Source organism: Triticum aestivum, chromosome 1D (genome assembly GCF_018294505.1).
Source record: "Triticum aestivum cultivar Chinese Spring chromosome 1D, IWGSC CS RefSeq v2.1, whole genome shotgun sequence".
In the NCBI taxonomy this organism is placed as follows: domain Eukaryota; kingdom Viridiplantae; phylum Streptophyta; class Magnoliopsida; order Poales; family Poaceae; genus Triticum; species Triticum aestivum.
In genome coordinates this window covers 454,025,858-454,045,737 of record NC_057796.1, presented here as the reverse complement: position 1 = coordinate 454,045,737, position 19,880 = coordinate 454,025,858, and positions in this window count along the sequence as shown.

Genomic DNA, 19,880 nt, shown 5'->3' with positions numbered 1-19,880 from the left:
TGTCTTACTCGTGGTTGATTCCTCGAGCATACACCATTATATCTTTTGGGTCTGACCAATGCTATTCCCGTGTTTACCTAATTTTGGAATTCCATCTATATGGAAGCCTGGATGGTTTGTTGTTGAGCCCATTGACAACAATCCCATCTTGTCCATGATTTTGTTGAGCACTAAGCTAGTGTTGGAAACTTTTATAAGCATTATCTTCATGTCCCGTCCATGAAGCATGTGTTCGGATGAAAGAAGTGACTCTCTCTAATTCACGTGCACTTGGTGTAAGTTGCCGCCGTGGATCCGAGAAAGCTTGTTTTGCTTCCTCTGGAATCATCCCAAGTTAGTCATGCATGTGCGAAGTATTCTATGGTTTGATAGACTGATCATCTTCATTCTGTAATGTATCCCTGGCACACGAAGCCACTGATTGATTTGTTCAAGGAGAAGAAGTTCCTTCTTAAGAATCATGACTTATGTTAGGACTTCGTTATCCTCGATGATGGTTCCCAACCTGAACTCGATAGTGTTATTATAAGACTACCATGTGGTCGTGCTTGTCTAGGACAGTGTGTTCACAGGTGTGTAGCAGAACCAGCTCATGTTTTGGAGCTTGCTATCGTAGTTCATCTCCCAAGAATCTCGCAACCTCATCTCGTCGATTTGTGTTGCAAACCTTCATTTTCTTCTAGACTCGATGAGTCTGGAATATCCTGTTACCAACTAGATCCGAATCTCAGGCAGATGTGACGGTTGGAACTTTTCCAAGATTATGATGTGGGTCCCGACAAGGTTGATGTTCTGGCCGACACACCTAGCTGGAAGATCTATCATTGTAGTATCTTGATTGAGCTATTTGACCATCTTCTCCATGAGGATTTCGTGTGACTTATTCTAGAAGTTGTTCCTTATGGATCCTTTGTGCTCCCGAAGTCAGACCTTTACTTGATGGCCATGTTGATGCTTTTAAGCATGATCGTGGTACCTAGAACGTCAAGGAGAACATTAGAAGCGGAGTGCTAAATGTCTCTCGGTCGATCCTCCAGATTTTGTTTTCTTGGCATTGCTAAGGAAAAATCTGAGAAAGTGTTGTCCTCCTCTGCACCTGCATCCTCATCACCGTTCATCATGGTAGTATGTTGTGTTGCCAGGATACTCGGCACGGGTGTTGGTAAAACCTTGATGAATATGGAAATGCTCAAGTTCTTGAAAGCACGCTCAGTCACTCGGTTATATCCTTGGTATCAACTGGAATGTGCCTTCCATTTGCTGAGTTGTTCTATAACCATAGTTTCCTTTCCAAATTGAGTGTGCCATTCTTTTGAATTCTTTCAAACGATCATTTGTAAATTGCCTTATGCTGGTATAAAGAGTTTCAATGATCTTTGTATCAAAAGTAATTCTTTTTGCCACTTAAGGGAAGAATTCTACGAGTCACCTTTCCTAAGGTGCCCCGTTGTGGAGTCATGTCAATTTCTCCTCGCTACTTGAAACCTTTGTCATCTGTTTTCTTTCCATCCACTGTCTCAACTCAAGAGTTGTTCCAACGTCTCACTCCATGAGTTGATCTTGAGTGCCCGATCTTCAAGAAGATCGATCCTGTAGAGTTTCCCTCTCTTCCGTCATCATAGTTGGATGAAGCTCTCGAAAGAAAAGATGTCAAGATCAAGATGATGCAATGAATCAACATCTTAGAGAAGAACAATTGGATCGTGAAGATTATGTTACTTTGCGTTCCCCTTTCATCTTACCCTACGCTTAAATCTCGGGACGAGATTTTTGTTTAGTGGGGGTGAGTTGTCACATCCCTAACCTTGCTATGCACTTGGACTAGCTTGGTTGTTGCATCATGTCTAAATTTACTTGAAAGTTGAAATGGGGATTGCTCAAACCCCTAGCACCAAAACAATGCAATAGGTTCAACTTAAAAATATTTTCAATGAACCCAAAATGCCCTTCAAAAATGTTCATAATTTATGGAACAAGATGAAAACCTAAACCAAAAATGGTGGACACTTTTCCAGGACATAAATGGGCTTTGAATTAATCCAATATGTATTTGAATTGGAGCTTTAAAATTCTATAAATATTTCTTACAGCTCCAAATGTTTTGAAACTTTCTGAGGGTCTCTGAAATAATTCAGTTAGTGCCCATAAGAAGTTCAGAATTTTACAAATGGTTTAGTGTCAAAACTAAATCAAAAACAATTACATAAAATAGAAAACAGGAACCAACACAAAAAAAGGCAGAACCTCACCTGTAGCTTACCTGGCACCCAGTTGGACCAGCACTGTTGGAGGCCCAGCCCACCTGGCGACTTGCCAGTCGTCCTCAACCTCTGCCAGTAGGCAGAGGCGAAGGCAGGCACGGCGCGCGCTGAGGCCGCCACCTCCTCCCTGCCTGCCTCACGCCCCCGTGGCCTTCTCGCGACGCCCAGGAGACGTGGACGAAGCCCCGCACCGATCCCCTCCTCCTCTGGTCCCTCTTCCCCTCCCCCTGCTTGATTTCGAGCTCGACCGAATGAGCCCGCCGACGCCGCTCGTTGCCACCGCGGCCACCAGCCAGCGCTAGCCCCTTGGACGTGTTCCCGAGCTCAGTTTTCTTCCTCTACGTCGTCTGCCCCGAGACACGCGACGCCGGACGTGCTGCAACGTCAACTACGCCGTCGTCCTCGTCCTCTGCATCCGACGGGCCGCCGTCGCACGATTCGCCGCCTCCAGAGCGTCCCCGAGCCTGCTGACCGCCCCCTCGAACCCGCTGTGAGCTCCTGCTCCTCCCCCCTTTCTCACCCCCTCCGTTCTCGCCCGTTAGCTGCCGCCCCCCTGAAACCGAGCTCCGGCCATCGCCATGGCCAGCGAGCCCCGCGCTCCCGAGCTCCTCCGCTCGCCCCAGTAGCACCCGCCTGCTAACCATGCTCTCAGGAGCCGAACGCACGCACCAGCTCCTTCTCCCGTGCACCGCAGCGTCGTCCTCACCGACGCCCGAACTCCGGCCGCCGCGCAAGTCGCTGCGGCCGTCGACTTAGGCCACTGGAGCCGCTGCTGCGCGCACCACTCGACGCGGACGAGCCTCCCCGTCGCGTAGATGTCCTCCGCCGGCCATTTGGTCACCGTAGGAGGAATCCCGAGCCCCTCCGCCATCTCTGGCCCTGCCGGCGACGAGCCCCGGGTCAACTCCGGCGAGTTTGACCCAGGTTGACCCTGTTTGACTTCCCCCTGAGTCACTAACATGTGGGGCCAACCCCTAACTAATTTCTAGTTTAGGATTAAATTAGTATTAATTAACCCTGTCAATTAGCTGACCAGATGACATGCGGGCCCCACTGTCAGTTTGACCTGGACCGCCCCGTTGACCAGCTGACGTCACAGTGATGCAGTGCTGATGCAGTTAATTATTTTCTGGATTTATTCTTATACAGGAAATTCCAGAAAATGCCCTAAACTTCTAAAATTCATAGAAATTCAACCGTAGCTCAGAATGAAATAATTTATATATGAAAAATGATCAGAAAAATCCAATCTATCCATCTATACCATTTTCATGCATGTTAGGACAATTTAAGGCTGCTGTTTAGGATAAATCATGTAAATGGCATTTGAATTTCCACATATGAAGTTTGAATTTGAACCTAAGGTTCAAACCAACTCCATTTAATATGTTGCTAGTTGCATTAGCTCAAAACACATTCATATTGCCATGTCATAGCATGCATCATATTGTGCATTGCATTGATCGTGTTTCTTCTCTGTTTGCCGGTGTTGTCCCCTCTCAGTAGACGTTGCTTCGACGTTGTGATCGTTGACACTAATGAAGACTCAATGCTATCTTCAGAAGTGCCAGGCAAGCAAAACGCCCTTGTTCATTCCGATACAATCCCACTCTCTCGCTCCTGCTCTCTTTTACTGCATTAGGACAACAGCGTTTCAACTGTTACATGCTGCGGTAGTTGAACCCCTTTCCTCTGCATGACCTGTCATTGCCACAGTAAATAGATGAAACCCACTAGCATGAGTAGGAGTTGTTTGAGCCCTGATGTGCCTACTCATTCATGCTTGTTTGTCATGCCTGCTATTGCTTAGAGTTGTGTCAGGTCTGATTCATCGGGGATGAATTGGAATGTGGTGAACATGTCTTACTGTTGAGAGCTAAGTGTGTGAACACGATTTGGTAAAGGTAGCGGTGAGAGGCCATGTAGGAGTACATGGTGGGTTGTCTCATTGAAACCGTCCTCAGGAACTGAGTTCTGTGTTTGTGATCCATGAACAGTTACTACCACACATTGGAATGCTTAAGTGCCCCTCTCGACTTATTAATCAACTTGATCTCTGTCCAGGAGTTGCAACTAGTTTCTGGTGTTTGTAGGTAGTGTTAGTAGTCTACCAAGTGGCACCCGGTACAGGTGGGCTTGGGACAGACTAGGCACCGTGGCCGGGTATGCCAAGCGTCGCCCGTTGGTGGGCTTGGGAACCCTGTACACATCGTTTGGGGCCGTGAGCGACACCCCGGCCGGATCTCCTTGCGGATGGAACCCGAATAGGCGATAAACCTGGACGAGAGACTTGTGTGGTTAGTCAGGTCGTGGCCGACTCCCTCGCCAGGCTTCCGCTTGAAGGTTGCCGAGGTACACGACGTGTACATGGTGGTAAGTGGCAAGAGCGTGTGTGACGAAGTACACCCCTGCAGGGTTAATATGATCTATTCGAATAGCCGTGTCCGCGATAAAGGACTTCTGGGTTGCCTATAACAGTTCATAGACAAGTGAAAGTGGATACTCTAAAATGCGCAAGATAAGCGTGAGTGCTATGGATGGCGTTCTCGTAGGGAGACGGGAGCGGATCCATAGTGGTGTATTGATATGGTGAATATGTGGACTCGTGTGCGCCACCTCAAAAGAGTTACTTGCAGTCGTAGTTCAAGATAGCCCCTGAGTCAAAGCTGGCTTGCTGCAGTTAAACTCCACCACCCCTTTTGTTGATACCGATGCATATGTAGATAGTTCTGATGTAAGTCTTGCTGGGTACATTTGTACTCACGTTTGCTTATTTTATGTTTTGCAGAGAGACGTCAGTCTCGCTAGTAGTCCCGTGTGGACTTCGACGTTTAGCTTGATACCCCAGCTATGATCTTGAGCCCTCGGCAGGATCTGGTAGATAGTCAGGCTTCTCAGCCTTTTTCATTTGTAGATGTCTGTACTCAGACATGTTAAGCTTCCGCATGTGCTTTGACTTGTATGCTCTGAATGTTGGGTCATGAGACCCATGTTTGTAATATCTGGCTCTTCGGAGCCTAATGAATAAATACTCTGAGTCGTAGAGTCTTGTTGTGATGCCATGTTGTATTTGCACATATCGAGCATATTGTGTGTATGATTGAAATGCTTGGTATGTGTGGGATCCGACAACCTAGTTGTTTATCCTTGGTAGCCTCTCTTATGGGGAAATGTAGTCTAGTGCTTCCATGAGCCATAGTAGTCCGCTACAGCCCGGTTCACCGGAGTCCTGCTAGCCCAGCACTACTGCTCCGGAACACTTGACTGGCCGGCATGTGATTCACTTCGTTCCTGTGTCTGTCCCTTCGGGGAAATGTCACGCGGTGACATCCGGAGTCCTGCCTAGCCTGCTACAGCCCGGTTCACCGGAGTCCTGTTAGCCCAGTGCTACAGCCCGGATTCGCACGCTGCTGACCGACATGCTCGATGTTGATTCATGTATGCCTGTCCCCGTAAGTTAGTGCCACTTTGGGTTCACGACTAGTCATGTCGGCCCGGGTTCTCTGTCATATGGATGCTAGCGACACTATCATATACGTGAGCCAAAAGGCGCAAACGGTCCCGGGCCATGGTAAGGCGACACCCGTGGGAATACCGTGCGTGAGGCCACAAAGTGATATGAGGTGTTACCGGCTAGATCGATGTGACTTGGAATCGGGGTCCCGACAATTGCCTTCCTTATGTGTGGAGGTCGGGATCGCGCGATGGTTAACTCCTACCAACCCTTCCCCTAGGAGCATGCGTAGTAGTACTTTGCTTTGAGGGCTAAGTAAACTTTTGCAATAAGTATATGAGTTCTTTATGACTAATGTGAGTCCATGGATTATACGCACTCTCATCCTTCCACAAATTTTCTAGCCTCTACGGTACCGTGCATTGCCCTTTCTCACCTTGGGAGTTGGTGCAAACTTCGCCGGTGCGTCCAAACCCCGTGATATGATACGCTCTATGACACATAAACCTCCTTATATCTTCCTCAAAACAGCCACCATACCTACCTATCATGGCATTTCCATAGCCATTCCGAGATATATTGCCATGCAACTTTCCACCGTTCCGTTTTATTATGACACACTTCATCATTGTCAGATTGCTTTGCATGATCATGTAGTTGACATTGTATTTGTGGCAAAGCCACCATTCATAATTTTTTCATACATGTCGCTCTTGATTCATTGCATATCCCGGTACACCACCGGAGGCATTCACATAGAGTCATATTTTGTTCTAAGTATTGAGTTGTAATTCTTGAGTTGTAAGTAATAAAAGTGTGATGATCATCATTATTAGAGCATTGTCCCATGTGAGGAAAGGATGATGGAGACTATGATTCCCCCACAAGTCGGGATGAGATTCCGGACTAAATAAAAAAAGGGAGGCCAAAGAAAAAAAGGCCCAAGAAAAAAAGAGAAAAAAAGAAAAAAAGAGAGAAAAAAGAGAAAAAAATGAGAGAAAAGAGAGAAGGGACAATGTTACTATCCTTTTCCACACTTGTGCTTCAAAGTAGCACCATGATCTTCATGATAGAGAGTCTCCTATGTTGTCACTTTCATATACTAGTGGGAATTTTTCATTATAGAACTTGGCTTGTATATTCCAATGATTGGCTTCCTCAAAATGCCCTAGGTCTTCGTTAGCAAGCAAGTTGGATGCACACCCACTTAGTTTCTTTTGTTGAGCTTTCATACATTTATAGCTCTAGTGCATCCGTTGCATGGCAATCCCTACTCACTCACATTGATATCTATTAATGAGCATCTCCATAGCCCGTTGATACGCCTAGTTGATGTGATACTATCTTCTCCCTTTTTGTCCTCTTCACAACCACCACTCTATTCCACATATAGTGTTATGTCCATGGCTTGCGCTCATGTATTGCGTAAGAGTTGAAAAAGCTGAAGCGCGTTAAAAAGTATGAACCAATTGCTTGGCTGAAACCGGGGTTCTGCATGATGGGAGTATTTTGTGTGATGAAAATGAAGCATAGCCTAACTATATGATTTTGTAAGGATAAGCTTTCTTTGGCTATGTTATTTTGATAAGACATGATTACTTGCTAGTATGCTTGAAGTATTACTATTTTTATGTCAATATGAACTTTTATTTTGAATCATTTGGATCGGAATATTCATGCCACAATTAAGAGAATTACATTGGAAATTATGCTAAGTAGCATTCCACATCGAAATTCTGTATCATTTACCTACTCGAGGACGAGCAGGAATTAAGCTTGGGGATGCTTGATACGTCTCCAACGTATCTATAATTTTTGATTATTCCATGTTATTATATTATCTGCTTTGGATGTTTAATGGGCTTTATTATACACTTTTATATTATTTTTGGGACTAACCTATTAACCGGAGGCCCAGCCCAAATTGTTGTTTTTTGCCTATTTCAGTGTTTCGAAGGAAAGGAATATCAAACGGAGTTCGAATGGAATGAAACCTTCGGGAACATGATTTTCGGAACAAACATGATCCAGAGGACTTGGAGTGGATGTCAAGCAATCAACGAGGAGGCCACGAGGCAGGGAGGCGCGCCTGCCCCCCTAGGCGCGCCCCCACCCTCATGGGCCCCTCGTAGCTCTCCTGACCGACTTCTTTCGCCTATATATACCTACGTACCCCGAAAACATCCAGGAGCACCACAAAACCCTATTTCCACTGCCGCAACCTTCTGTACCCATGAGATCCCATCTTGGGGCCTTTTCCAGCGCTCCGCCGGAGGGGGCATTGATCATGGAGGGCTTCTACATCAACACCATAGCCTCTCCGATGATGTGTGAGTAGTTTACTTCAGACCTTCGGGTCCATAGTTATTAGCTAGATGGCTTCTTCTCTCTCTTTGGATCTCAATACAAAGTTCTCCTCGATTCTCTTGGAGATCTATTCGATGTAATCTTCTTTTGCGGTGTGTTTGTCGAGATCCGATGAATTGTGGGTTTATGATCAAGATTATCTATGAACAATATTTGAATCTCCTCAGAATTATTTTATGTATGATTGGTTATCTTTGCAAGTCTCTTCGAATTATCAGTTTGGTTTGGCCTACTAGATTGATCTTTCTTGCAATGGGAGAAGTGCTTAGCTTTGGGTTCAATCTTGCGGTGCTCCATCCCAGTGACAGAAAGGGAAACGACACGTATTGTATTGTTGCCATCGAGGATAAAAATATGGGGTTTATATCATATTGCTTGAGTTTATCCCTCTACATCATGTCATCTTGCTTAAAGCGTTACTCTGTTCTTATGAACTTAATACTCTGGATGCATGCTGGATAGCGGTCGATGTGTGGAGTAATAGTAGTAGATGCAGGCAGGAGTCGGTCTACTTGTTGCGGACGTGATGCCTATATACATGATCATGCCTAGATATTCTCATAACTATGCTCAATTCTATCAATTGCTCGACAGTAATTTGTTCACCCACTGTAATATTAATGCTATCTTGAGAGAAGCCACTAGTGAAACCTATGGCCCCCGGGTCTATTCTCTATCATATTAATCTCCCTCAATTTCCATTACCGTTTATTTTGCTTTCTTTACTTTTAGTCTTTATCATAAAAATATCAAAAATATTATCTTATCATCTCTATCAGATCTCACTTTTGCAAGTGGCCATGAAGGGATTGACAACCCCTTTATCGCGTTGATTGCAAGGTTCTTATTTGTTTGTGTACGTGCGTGGGACTTGAGTGTGGCCTCCTACTGGATTGATACCTTGGTTCTCAAAACTGAGGGAAATACTTACGCTACTTTGCTGCATCACCCTTTCCTCTTCAAGGGAAAACCAATGCTGTGCTCAAGAGGTAGCAATCACCATCGATCCTCTCAGCGGGAGGGGGTCAATCTCCATCAACATCTTCACCAGCACCATCTCCTCTCAAACCCTAGTTCATCTCTTGTATCCGATCTTTGTCTCAAAGCCTCAGATTGGTACCTGTGGGTTGCTAGTAGTGTTGATTACTCCTTTTAGTTGATGCTAGTTGGTTTATTAGGTGGAAGATCATATGTTCAGATCCTTTATGCATATTAATACCCCTCTGATTATGAACATGAATATGATTTGTGAGTAGTTACGTTTGTTCCTGAGGACATGGGAGAAGTCTTGCTATAAGTAGTCATGTGAATTAGGTATTCGTTCGATATTTTGATGAGATGTATGTTGTCTTTCCTCCAGTGGTGTTATGTGAACATTGACTACATGACACTTCACCATTATTTGGGCCTAGAGGAAGGCATTGGGAAGTAATAAGTAGATGAAGGGTTGCTAGAGTGACAGAAGCTTAAACCCTAGTTTATGCGTTGCTTCGTAAGGGGCTGATTTGGATCCATATGTTTCATGCTATGGTTAGGTTTACCTTAATACCTCTTTCGTAGTTGCGGATGCTTGCAGTAGGGGTTAATCATAAGTGGGATGCTTGTCCAAGGAAGGGCAGCACCCAAGCACCGGTCCACCCACATATCAAATTATCAAAGTAACGAACGCGAATCATACGAGCGTGATGAAAACTAGCTTGACGATAATTCCCATGTGTCCTCGGGAGCGTTTTCCTTCATATAAGAGTTTGTCCAGGCTTGTCCTTTGCTACAAAAAGGATTGGGCCACCTTGCTGCACCTTATTTACTTTCATTACTTGTTACCCGTCACAAATTACCTTATCACAAAACTATCTGTTACCGATAATTTCAGTGCTTGCAGAGAATACCTTATTGAAAACCGCTTGTCATTTCCTTCTGCTCCTCATTGGGTTCGACACTCTTACTTATCGAAAGGACTACGATAGATCCCCTACACTTGTGGGTCATCACTCTACAGGTGTCTCCGAAGGTGTTTGTTGAGTTGGCATAGATCGAGATTAGGAATTGTCACTCCGTGTATCAGAGAGTATCTCTGGGCCCTCTCGGTAATGCACATCACTATAAGCCTTGCAAGCAATGTGACTAATGAGTTAGTTATGGGATGATGCATTACGGAACGAGTAAAGAGACTTGCTGGTAACGAGATTGAACTAGGTATGAGGATACCGACGATCGAATCCCGGGCAAGTAACATACCGATGACAAAGGGAACAACATATGTTGTTATGCGGTTTGACCGATAAAGATCTTCGTAGAATATGTAGGAGCCAATATGAGCATCCAGGTTCCGCTATTGGTTATTGACCGGAGATGTGTCTCGGTTATGTCTACATAGTTCTCGAACCCGCAGGGTCCGCACGCTTAACGTTCGATGACGATTTATATTATGAGTTATGTGATTTGATGACCGAAGTTTGTTCGGAGTCCCGGATGAGATCACGGACATGATGAGGAGTCTCTAAAAGGTCGAGAGGTAAAGATTCATATATTGGAAGGTTATATACGGACATCGAAATGGTTTCGATAAGGTTCGGGGATTTATCGGAGTACCGGGAGGCTATCGGAACCCCTCGAGAAGTTAATGGGCCTTATTGGGATTTAGTGGAGAGAGGGAAGAAGGGCCACGAGGTGGCGCCCCCCTGCCCAAACCGAATTGGACAAGGGGTGGGGGCGCGGCCCCCCTTTCCTTCTCCCTCTCCCTCCTTTCCCCTTTCCCCTCTCCGTAAGATGGAAGGAGGGGGGCCGAATCCTACTAGGTTTGGAGTCCTAGTAGGACTCCCCCCCATGGCGCGCCTCCCCCTTGGCCGGCCTCCTCCTCCCCCTCCTTATATACGTAGGTAGGGGGGCACCCCAAAGGACAACAGACAATCTCTTAGCCGTGTGCGGTGCCCCCCTCCACAGTTTAACACCTCGTCATATCGTCGTAGTGCTTAGGCGAAGCCCTGCGCCGGTAACTTCGTCATCACCGTCACCACACCATCGTGCTGACGGAACTATCCCTCGTCCTCAACTGGATCAAGAGCTCGAGGGACGTCATCGTGCTGAAGTGTGCTGAACACGGAGGTGCCGTACGTTCGGTACTTGGATCAGTTGGATCGTGAAGACGTTCGACTACATCAACCGCGTTACTAAACGCTTCCGCTTTCGGTCTACGAGGGTACATGGACACACTCTTCCGTCTCGTTGCTATGCATCTCCTAGATAGATCTTGCGTGATCGTAGGAATTTTTTTGAATTACTATGTTCCCCAACAGGAAGCTCCTCCTTGATGTGTGCATATTATTATTTTATTGAACGGTTGCGGGGGGGTGGAGCGAACCCTCCCCACCTGATTATATTGTTCAAAAAGTTGCCAAAGCCAAGAGTCACCCCTTAAGATTTGGTTGATCCAGTTTATAAGGGAAACAGGATCGAAAACCTAAACAAATTGACCCTGTTTATGAGGAAAATCGGGCCGAAAACCGTACAGGTAACAAGGTTACAGAAGAATAGAAAAAAGGACGCCCAGGACAAGGCCCGGCCTAGCTAGCAGACCGAAGGACCAACACCATAGGTGGCACAAGAGATATTGGGTGTCGTCAAGGTTCACAATACCAAGACTAAGCAAGCAACCTAACGCACCGCACCGGCGTGCAAACCGAACCTCACGACACAACTCAGGAGCAACCCCAACCAATGAGTGACAACACGAACCTTGATTGGGAGCTCCACCACAGGATTCGGAACTATTAGCAAGTTGGAGAGGCATCTTGCGTCATCGAAGAGCAAAGATGCACCAGAACAACACCAAGAGCACTAAGCTCACCGTGGCACAACGGCCACTGGGGGAGGTGTGCATATTATAAAGCACTAGATGACCCATTGCACCAATTGCCGTAGAGACCAGGTGCAGCCCGGAAGTTAAGCAAACTACATGGAAAATAAAATGAAAGTCAAATGAACTATTTGAAGAGACCAACTGACCAACTACAACTCGAAAGTCAAGTGAGTTATTTAAAACATAAAACTGAAGTTAAGTGAATTGTCTAAAAAGGTCAACTCGAGCCATTGGCACAAAAACCAAAGCCAAGAAGAAAAGCGACCAACTGCAACTCAGAAGTTAAGCAAACTATTTGAAAACTTTTTTTGCTAGCTGTTTGCAGATGATTATGTTCATACGGTGTTGGTATTTGTCTTGACGATGATCATATTTGTAGCTCTGTTTATCGATACATAAGTCGTTCTCTTCAGCAGGTGAAATACTATGAGAATATTTTTTATGTTCCGGCCTTTCCTCATTCATAATTGCGGTGAAAAAGCAACAACGGAGAAATCAAGTAAACCATTTGAAGGATGTGAGAGTCTGCACGATGGTGACGTCGACAATGCCTTCATATGGGGGAGTCGACAATGCATTCATATGGGAGAGTCTGCACGTAGCAGCCGGCGCTCTCCCTTGAGATGTCGCACATGGTGAACTGGAGCAACAATCGCCGCTCTCCGAGCATGTGGTCAAACATCCGCGGCGGCGGCAAGAGTCAAGAGGCGATCGATCGGTCGAGTGAAATTCTTTGGTTTATTCGTATGCTTTGTTGTAGTTGTACTTAGCTTTTAAGTGTTGGGTGCCCATGGTGATGGTGTCGCTTGTAATGTGGGTCTAGCATTGTGGGTCTTTGTAAATTCCAAGTCTCAGTAAAGGGAACACTTGCCTTTTTGTACAGAACAATCATTGTGGTCTTGGTTTCCCTACACTTTCATGCTCTGGTGACATGTACCACCTAGATGAAGCACTCCAAAAGTGAGATAACGCACATATTGACCAGCTAGAAATCGAGCGTTTTATTTCTAGCTTAGGGAGCAACCGCTTTTCTGCCATCCAATGCACGTCACATGCGAGCTAGATGTGGATGTCGAAGAAGAAATTCAAGATGCCTTATGAAAAAAAATATGATGTCCTGTTTTAAAAAAAGATGATTAAATCAAAGCCAGTCACATTCATATCCAAGTAGAGGGAAATGGTTTTACAACCTTGATAAGATCAGATGTATAACACACAGTTCTCTCCTTTGATAAAAGGACCCTGCAAAAACCAAAAGGGCAGCAGCGTGGTGAGAAGTCAAGTCAAGCGTTTGCGTGGGAGCGAAATGCGGAAGGGACATGAACCTCCGATGTTTGTTGATGATACCCTTCTATATTTGGTCTTGATGTTTGGACGTGGTGATTAGCATTATTTATAAAGTTTTGCAAAAGCCTATTTCAAGAATTGGTGTATATAAATTTCTTCTCAAACGAGATTAACATATTTGCTTGAAACCAATACCCAAGCAAATATTTTCAGACACCTCGTCAAACTTCACAAAACACTTTGAGTAGTAGTACTACATAAACTATTTTGATGGGGTTTGATGAGATGAACAATGACATACATAACCTCCAAAGATGAACACTTGGCTTGACCATGAAAGGTGAGTAAATAGTAAACTCGCCATTGTCAAACACTTCATACATTGTACCCCAAAGAGAAAAACTCAATTGAAGAACTAAAATTGTGAAGCCAAATAATTTAAGCCAGGGTACTTGCTTTTCTTAACAAGTGACAAGTTAGATCACTTAACAGTATACCACTAAACAATATGGAAACCTTCAGGTGACGAAAAAAGTTCAGGTGGTTCTGCAAGTAGTTTACTTTTAGGGAGTAAACCAGAAACGCGTAATGGAGCTCGAGCTTCACGGAGCCCTCTATTTGAAAACTTCAAAAATCAATTTTTAAGTTTAAAAAAATTCAAAAAAAATACACATATACATATGGATGTGTACTAGTTGTCTGCGAAGTTCGCAATGAAATACCTTTTTATGTGAGCTACACAAAAATGACAAAATCACATGTTTCAAGCACATGTACTATCCACTATAAAATCAATGATTATTATTTTTTGTACAGGCCACATAAAAACGTATTTCGTGAGAAATTTCACACACATCTAGTATACATCCATAAGTACTTGTGTATTTATTTCAGATCTTTTTGAAACTTAAAAAGTTGATTTTTTTAATGTTTGAAAATAAAGGGCTCCCTGGAACCCGAGAGCAAAAAATCCACTCTCGGAGTAAACGTTCTAATTAAAGATCATGCCAGGCTAGGAAATAACCATGAGTCTCCTTTTATAGTGGCATAATTTACGCAGAAAATGCAAATTGATACTACATCTGTACCCTGCAAAATTGGCAGTCTCCCACATAGCTTTGGTCAAGCCTGATAAAGCAACAGGAGTGAAGGATGTTCTGCTGAGAGCTGCGAAAACTCGTGGAATATCTGAAAAGGTAATACCATCGTAGATACGTGGCACATTCCTCTCTCGTATGTCAAATATTCGGTAGAACTTACTTGTAACTGTTAGAATACAACTTGTAATAGGATTAGGACTTCTACTTGGTTTGTAATAGGGCTAGGTCAGGTGCGCTTGGCTCTTATATATACCTCTTATATCGGCACAATATTGTATCAACAATTATTCAATAGTTATTCAATAGAATTATACATGGTACCAGACTTTCGATCCTAGGGTATGGCTAACCCGCCAGCCCTGCCACCGCCGCCGCCGCCCGGCTACTTCGAGCGGCGCGCCGCCATCGTCGCCGCCAAGGTCGCCGCGGCCACAGCCTCCTCCGCCTCTACCTCTACTCTAGCTCTACCCCCACCAATACCCCCTTCCATCTCCTTCACCGACACCATCTCTGATATTAGCCCCTACATCCCCGTAACCCTAGACCTCGATGCTCACAACTACTACCATTGGTGTCACCTCTTCGACGTCCACCTTGGGCGATGCAATCTCCGCTCTCACGTTGCCGACGACTCTCTTCCTCAACGTCATGATCCGCAATGGGTCAAGGATGATCTCGCCATTATTCAATGGATCTACATGCAAGTCTCCACAGAGATCTTCAATCTCGTCCACTGTGACGGTGCCTCCGCCGATCTATGGGCGGCCCTTCGTCAGCTCTTCCAGGACAACGTCGACACTCGCGCCAATAATCTCCACACCGAGCTTCGGAATACGGTGCAAGGTGATTCACCAGTCGGCGTCTACTGCCAACGCCTCAAGGCGATCGCGGATGAACTCCGCGAACTTGGTGATCCGATCGACGATCGCCAGCTCATCGACGTCCTCCTCGTCAACCACAGCGAGCGGTTCGAGAAGTAGGCCTCCTTCATCCCTATGATGCGTCCGCGTCCCTCCTTCGCCGAGGTTCGCTCGATGCTCCAATGGGCCGATCGTGCCCTAACTACGAAGGACTCCCGTCCGCAGGTCTTCACTGCTTCTCCTCGCCCGCCTGCGTCGACGCCGCCCCTCCCAGCTCCACCAACAGCACCTCCCCAACCATCTGGCTCGCGTCCAAGTCCCAACTACCAGGGCAAAAACCCTAGGCCGCCGCAGTTCCGCACGGCGCCCGCTCCTGCTCCGCCCCCGACTCCACCAATTGCACCACCACCTCCCCCGGCTTCATCAACCGCACCACCATCGCCGCCCGGATGGCGCCCATCTCCTGATCCATGGACAGGGCTAGTCCAAGCATGGCCTATGCCCTGGTCCACCCCTACGCCATATGGTGCCCCGCCTGCCTATACCGGTGGCTGGCAGCCCGGTGCTCGCCCTCACACTAGCGCGCCCGTCCTCGCGCCCCGACAGCCGACGGCCGTGTACCACGCTGCTCCCTCCTACGCGCCACCGATCTACAACACCAGTCCTTATGCATCCTATGGCGCTCCATCGTCCCCCTACATGCAGCAGTACAATGATGGTGCCTCTTTCTTTACGCCGATGTCGGCCCTACTGCCGACGTCACCACACCCGCAAGCTCCCATGACTACACCGGCCTCTACTTCGACTCCGAGCTGGGACGAAGCTGCTTTTCTACAAGCCATGAACAACTTTGCTGCACAAGGGAACTCAGGTACGAATTGGATTTTCGATTCTGGTGCTTCTCATCATATGTCTGCATCGAGTAATTTGCTTTCTTCTTGCACACCTTCGTCTTTTCCCTCTATTACTCTCGGTGATGGATCTTCTATTCCTATTTACTGTGTCGGTCAGGCTCAAATCCAATCCCCAACTAAGCCGTTGCTTCTTCGTGATGTTCTTGTAGCTCCTGCTCTTATTAAAAATCTGATTTATGTTCGCCAAATCACCACTGATAATCATGTTTCTGTCGAGTTTGACCCCTTTGGTTTGTCTGTGAAGGACTACCCGACCAAGGCTGAGACCGCTCGATTCAATAGCTCCGGTGATTTATATTCTCTCCATGGTGCTCCGGTCGCTGCTCCTCCAACATCTATGGTGGCCTCTGTTGATCTGTGGCACCAACGTCTCGGCCATCCCAATAAAAATGTGTTATCCACACTTCTTAGTGAATTTTCAATACCTTGTAATAGAGATTCTCATAATTCTTCTATGTGTCAGTCATGTCAATTGGGCAAACATGTTCGCCTTCCCTTTAGTTCCTCGCAGTCTTCTAGTACTTTTCCTTTTGAATTACTTCATTGCGATCTCTGGACATCACCAATAGAAAGTGTATCTGGTTTTAAGTATTATCTCGTGATTCTTGATGATTTTACTCATTATGTTTGGACTTTTCCTTTACGCAACAAATCCGACGTTCATAATATATTCCTTAACTTTCAGCGCTATGTCTCGGTCCACTTTTTCCTCCCTATAAGATTCATCCAATGTGATAATGGTCGTGAATTTGACAACTTTAAAAATCAAAATTTCTTTCTACAATATGGAATTCTCTTACGTTTCTCATGTCCTTATACCTCCCCTCAAAACGGCAAAGCCGAGCGTTCCCTTCGTACTCTTAATGACATCATTCGCACTCTGCTTATTCAATCTTCTATGTCGGCGATGTTCTGGGCAGAGGCACTCCACACGGCCACATATTTACTCAATATTAGTCCATCTAAAGTTAACCCACAAACTACTCCTTACTTCTCTTTATTTCTCTCTCATCCAAATTACTCCGACGTTCGCGTCTTCGGTTATCTTTGTTTCCCAAACTCCTACTCCACTTCTCCTAACAAACTTTCCCCGCGCTCTATCCCGTGTGTCCATCTAGGTTTTTCTGACGAGCACAAGGGTTATCGTTGTCTAGATCTTGTTAGTGATCGTGTTCATGTGTCTCGTCATGTACATTTGCTGAAAACATTTTTTCCTTTTCCGAGCGTCAACAATTAGATTCCAACTCACCCGCGCCGTCCACTAGTCCCTCTCTTCGCAATCATCTTCCCTTCTTTCACCCACCGACCAATCCAGCAAAACCAGCCGCAGTAGCAGATCCTGCCGCCACCACTTCTGTCATCACCTCTGTCCCGACAGAGGAAAACACATTACACTCTGACGCGGCAGACCTCCTGCAGCCGCAGTCTTCACCACCATCTCCCGCGTCCGCTTCCTCCGCTGCGCCGGACGCGTCCACCACATCTTCCCCCACCCCTCCTGCTCATGCTATTCCCGTTCCAGCTCCTACTAACGATCATACCATGCGCACACGTGCCAAGTCCGGGTTTCGTTTACCTGCAAAATATCGTCTCAATCTTCATGCATCTTTATCTCCTTCCTCTCTACCCAAATCTTACAAATCAGCTCTCCTAGATCCTAATTGGGCCGCAGCTATGAAAGATGAATATGATGCCCTTCTGCAGAATAACACGTGGCAGTTAGTTCCTCGTCCTTCTAATACAAATATTGTTTCGGGCAAATGGGTTTTTCGCCATAAATTTAATTCCGATGGGAGTCTTGCACGTTATAAGGCTCGATGGGTATGCCGTGGTTACTCTCAGCAACACGGCATCGATTATGATGAGACTTTCTCTCCAGTTGTCAAGCCCAGCACTATTCACACTGTCCTTAGCATCGTCGTCTCTTCTTCCTGGCCAATTCACCAACTAGATGTCAAAAATGCTTTTCTTTATGGCTCTCTTCAAGAAACAGTCTATTGTCAACAACCTCTTGGCTTCGAACATTCCTCCTATCCTAATCATATTTGTCTTCTTCAAAAATTTCTTTATGGTCTTAAACAAGCACCACGTGCCTGGTTCCAACGCTTTTCTACTTATGCTCAAACCATCGGTTTTACCCCTTCCCGTTCTGACACTTCACTCTTCACCTTTCATCACAACAACAACACTGCTTACCTTCTTTTATATGTTGATGATATTATCCTCACAGCTTCCTCACAACAATTTTTAGATCATATTATCTCTCTTCTTCGCCATGAATTTTCTATGACAGATTTAGGTCTTCTTCACCACTTCTTAGGTATTGCTGTTATCCGTGACTCCTCTGGTCTTTTCTTGTCTCAACGTCAGTACACTCTGGATCTTCTTTCTCGTGCTGGTATGCTTAATTGTCAAACTTCCCGTACCCCTGTTGATACAGGTTCCAAACTCTCTGCCGACGGTGATCCTTTCTTTGATCCTTCTCTTTATCGTAGTCTTACCGGTGCACTTCAGTATCTTACTCTCACTCGTCCTGAAATTTCTTTTGCTGTCCAACAAGCTTGTTTATACATGCATGATCCTCGAATTCCACACCACAATCATGTCAAACGTATTCTTCGGTATCTCAAAGGCAAACTAGACTTAGGTCTTCATATCAACAAATCCTCTCCCACCTCCTTAACAGCTTACTCTGATGCAGACTGGGCTGGTTGTCCAGATACTCGTAGGTCCACATCCGGATTTTGTGTTTTTCTTGGTAACAATTTGGTTTCTTGGTCTTCAAAAAGGCAGGTTACGGTCTCCCGCTCGTCTGCTGAAGCTGAGTACCGCGTTGTGGCTCATGCGGTTGCTGATACAGTTTGGATGCGCCAGTTGCTGTCGGAGCTGCACCGTCCTATTGAGCAAGCTACCATTGTTTACTGTGATAATATTTCAGCTGTCTACATGTCAGGGAATCCAGCTCAACACCGTCGCACAAAGCATATTGAGATCGACATACATTTTGTTCGAGAGAAGGTGGCTCTCGATCAAGTTCGCGTTCTCCACGTGCCTACTTCTGCACAGTTTGCTGATATCTTTACTAAAGGCCCTGGCGACTACTCCGTTTCAAGATATTCGTTTCAGTCTCAACGTCGTCGAGCCTACCGTTGACACTGCGGGGGGATGTTAGAATACAACTTGTAATAGGATTAGGACTCCTACTCGGTTTGTAATAGGGCTAGGTCAGGTGCGCTTGGCTCTTATATATACCTCTTGTACCGGCACAATATTGTATCAACAATTATTCAATAGTTATTCAATAGAATTCTACAGTAACAACATTGCATTTGCTGGTCTGTAGCTGTCTGAAGAAAGGCTTATCGCACTTCTGAAGAAAATCAACACGCACACAAGCAAACAAACCAAAGTGGCAGTAGAGTCACTGCATATAAGGAAATTTACTTTGCTTCCAGTAGTGGGTTTAGGCTAGCCTCATTAAAACCCGGTATGGTCTGAGGTGCAAAGTTCTCTGCATTTGTGATTCTTACTGTGCGACAGATAGCTAGGCATCTGAAAAATATCCACCAAAATGCAGTCAGCTTTATCCCCCTTTGCCTTTCATGCTAACTCTAATATGTTTAACAGATTCAGAGGCATCGCAACGTCCTTGACGACGATGACTAGTTGGTAAGCTTGATGTGTGAGCGAATGGGTGCAGCGGCGTTTGGTGCTTGATTCAACAATTATCAAAACCTGACAAACTATTTGATTGGTCTTAGGTTGTATATATGATCTG